Source organism: Pongo pygmaeus, chromosome 13 (genome assembly GCF_028885625.2).
Source record: "Pongo pygmaeus isolate AG05252 chromosome 13, NHGRI_mPonPyg2-v2.0_pri, whole genome shotgun sequence".
In the NCBI taxonomy this organism is placed as follows: domain Eukaryota; kingdom Metazoa; phylum Chordata; class Mammalia; order Primates; family Hominidae; genus Pongo; species Pongo pygmaeus.
Window position 1 is genome coordinate 53,471,780 of NC_072386.2, and position 4,243 is coordinate 53,476,022.

Here is a 4,243-nt window from a genome sequence, read left to right on the forward strand (position 1 = left end):
TAGATTACAGGCATGAGCCACCACACCTGGCCCTGCCTCTCTACTCTTAAGATAAACCCTGGAGGTAAAGCTAACCAGGGAAATTTCTCCCAAGAAGACGGATGGCATCCTTGATGTGAACAGCTTTTCCCAAGTTCACAGATTAAGACTCATTTCTATTATCATGAAACTCTTATCTTTTAATATTTTTTGCTTGCTTATTCCTCTATGAACATAGAAGTGGAAAAGCGGTCTGTTATGTGCACTTATTGGTACACTTTTATTTGTGAAGGAGTTTGTAGCCAGTCTTACACATGGATAACCTTATACTTTGATAGATAAAAGACGAAGGCTGAATGCAGGTAAGAAACTTTAATGGTACATGGGTTGCCTCATAGTCAGTCAAAAACAAAACATTGGTTCACTCCTTTTAACCCACATCATGGGTTAAAGAGAACATTTCCAGAAGGCATTCACTCTTCTAAAAGGGCATCATTTGTTAGGTTGTTTTTCCACAGTTTAAAATAAAAGAAGCAATGATTAGAAATGTATCCCTCATGATAGATTCTATAACAAATTCTGCTGTAAAGGCTACAGTTACACAACAGACTTTTAAATTCTCTTGTGAAAGTTATGTTAAATAATAGAATTAGCTAAACAGAAAAGTACCTGCACAGCTGCTGACAATTTTGGCCTATGGGGAAATACATCAAATGAAGATTATAGAAATTCAGTGGTAGGGGATTGATGAAGAAATTGCTTAGTCAAGTGAGTAAACTCTTTACCTAGCTCATTCTTTGATCTATTTAATTTTAGGAGGTTTAGTTTATGGGGACCCTGGATAAGGAGCATACTCCAAACTCTTGGTATTATCCTCCCAATAGTCATAGTAATAGTCTCCCTGCTGCACTGTATTCTCTCAAAGATTTTAAATGCTTGCATGCAGCCATCTCTAGAATGTCATATAGTCTATCTCCAATTTGAACGACAAGAGCTGAAAGAAATGTGCAACCATGAGGACACCGTAACCTATGAATGACATGCTGAAATCGGAAACCCAAAATGATGGTAACTGAGAGTGGCGCTAAGGCCGAAAGTTTTGGTCACACTCTCACCTAAGTAAGAACCTGACCAAGAAAAGGGGGAATTAAAAAAATTCTGGGAGGCCATTGTTTTGGATTGAGCTCATACACTAGGCCCCAACAAACCAAACCAAAATGGAATTGCTCGTGCTAAGACTTTAAGGAAACACATAGATTCTAGAACAGTCCAGGTTTTGGTTTTTTCCTCCTGCAAATCTCTATAACAAACATTTCTGACAGCGTAGGTATCCACTCCCTGAAGTTCCCATTAAATCTTTTAACCAAATTCATTTCCTGTTGGCTAGAGACCATCAAGCTTCAGATGATCATGCAACAAAAGTTCCAGCCAGTTCCAGGTGAAGACACCACCCCTGGCCATTAAGGAGCTACCCTGCCTCCAAAAGACAGCGTAGGGTGAGAGTTCTGTGATCCTCAACAGGGACTATGCCCCCAGCCAACATGAAGCAGTTACAGAAAAAAGACCATCGGTCCCTCTGACTCTCATAAAATTTATGGGGATCACATCTCTCAGTTGAGAGATGAGGCAGGAAAATAGGGTCTGGAGGCAGGGAACAATAAGGCCAATTCACACTTTAGCTATGACAGGAAATATCCTCTGCATTGGGAATAGAGCCAAGTAAATGACTTTGTAACTTTATTTCGTCCTTTCCATTTACATAGGGCATACCCCAAGTAACCAATGGTATCCTCTAGGGGGTATTTCAACTCCCAAAAATTCTGTAACGGGAACTTTTAGCTCCTATGCTCAGGCCTGCTCCCACACCGTGGAGTACTTTCATTTTCAATAAAACCCTTCTTTGTGTGTTTTGTCCAATTCTTTGTTCAACATGCCAAGAATCTGTACACCTTCCACTGTTAACACATATACTAAAATTGGAATGATACAGAGATGATTAACATGCTCCTTGCACAAGGATAACATGCAAATTTGTGAAGTGTTTCATTTAAAAAAATTATAATTTTTTTAAAAGGAAAAGAAAAGAAAAACTAATAAAAATAAAAACAAAAATAAAAATATTCCTGGCTACACACAAAAGATTTGACTATGAAAATGTTCATTGCAGCCCTATAATACACATATATAGACACAATTTTTATTATTATAATGAGATAACTGTAATATAGCTTAGTAACCAAAGCTCCTGAGTAGGGTGAGTAGAGGAGATTCTGTTTTTATTCTCTATTGTTTTTCTCCCTTAATTTCTACTGTGGACATGTGCTGTTACAATAAAGAGAATAATCCAAATAAAGCATTTACAGAAGGGATAAATTCCTCACCCCAGAGGTAGTTTGTCACTGGTTGGCCGTGAGTTATGAGGCAGCAAAGATGCCATAAATAGATGGGAATAGGGATCTCAATATATTTCTTTGTGTTCTGAAGCATTCTCTGCTAAGTGTTGCATGATTGGTACAGATGGTAAGTGGTACAGGAGATATGAATCTCTCTCTGGATGAGCTCAGGGTTGGGGTGAGCCTTGTGGACCAGGAAAAAGAATGGCATTTTCTCTTCTTTTTCTCTCTTCTTTTCTCTTTTCTTTTCTTTCTTTCTTTCGTCTCTTTCTTTCATCTCTTTCTGTCTCTCTTTCTTTCTTTCTTTCTTTTTTTTTTTTTTTGAGATGGAGTTTCGCTCTTGTCGCCCAGGCTGGAGTGCAATGGTGTGATCTCAGCTCACTGAAACCTCCGCCTCCTGGGTTCAAGCATTTCTCCTGCCTCAGCCTCCCGAGTAGCTGGGATAACAGGTGCCCATCACCATACCTGGCTAATTTTTGTATTTTTTAGTAGAGACAGGGTTATGCCATGTTGGCCAAGCTGGTCTCGAACTCCTGACCTCAGGTGATCCACCTGCCTCAGGCTCCCAAAGTGTTGGGATTATAGGCGTGAGCCACTGTGCCTGGCCAAGAACTGTATTTTCTAGAAGCCCAGGCTAAGTCTGAGGTTCATGGAGTCTAACATCTATATTGCTTGGAAAATGCAGCTTTTGGATTTTAGGTATCAACTTCTATCTTTGGGGTTGGGAAAATCCTTGAAATTTTTAGCTGCAGAGGGAATCCACGAAGAAACGGAATGTGGGAAATCCAAGGGAATGCAGAAACAGTCCTGCAGGCAAACTGCAACCCATGAGATCCTAGCTGCTAACAGTTCACTGTGTACAGTAAACTGTTCTGAGGAGTGTTAGATTTTTCCTTTTTTTAAGAAATTCAAAACACACTTCAAAATATATTTCTCCATTATTGTTTTACAAGCAACTTCTAAAAGGCTGAGGCATCTGCCCTTGGTTTCTGCTCCTCTGTTGGGCAACATTATGAAGCTGGTATAGCTGAGTGCTGACAGGTGAGTTGAAATTGTGACAATGACAGGACCCAACGTTGTGCAACAGTGTCTGGCTCCAGGTTCCCAGTTTGGATCTCAAGGAAAGGAAAGTCTTCTATCTAATATGTTTTGGATGTGTTCAGGGGGCTGGAGGTTGAGTGGGTGGGGATTGGAAGACATGGGAGCATAGGAAGAGGTAGACACATGACTCTGTGGATATTAACCAGCTGGTGAAGGAAATTGTTCAAAAGGAAATGGAATTTATTACCTAGCCCTTGAATAAGCAGTAAGCTGGGAGACCATGATTTAGGTTAGGGGTAAGGCAGTGGGTGGCATCTTGCTGTCCAGGGAATAAATTAGAGTCATAAATATATATACATATATATAAAGGAAAGAGGTTTTATATATATTATCTAAAGGAAAGAAGTAAGGAAGAAAAGAGAAGGAAGGAAGGGAGGGAAAGAAAAAGAAAGAGAAAAACAATTTAAATGCCATTGGCAAACAATCAACCATGAGTAATAGTCCTTGTTAAAGAACACAAAGCTGATATTGACAACTTAGAAAATAAACTTTTATCTTCATTTGGAATTTCTAAAAAGTTTTTTTTTCCAATGAAGGTGAGTCCTGGCTAACTGAACAGTATTATCTAAAAAGTAGTTCTGTTTTCCCACCTCTGGCAGCACTGCTGTTGTTTCAAAAGATCCCTCCATGATGGAAACCCCTTATAAGGTCCAGCACCCTGTGTTCACCACCAGTGTGCTCCACAAAGTGAGCAGGAGGAAAACCTGTACACCTCATTGGCACGATCTGTGTACAGTATGCTGGGCAGTAACTGGTTAACCCCCAAAGGC

The 4,243-nt window shown here is 39.8% G+C and overlaps 1 pseudogene; it reads left to right on the forward strand.

The window, feature by feature from the left end:
- The first annotated feature begins 1,934 nt into the window (after nucleotides 1-1,934).
- LOC129044868 (U6 spliceosomal RNA) lies at nucleotides 1,935-2,032 on the forward strand (annotated as a pseudogene).
- Nucleotides 2,033-4,243: the final 2,211 nt, after the last annotated feature.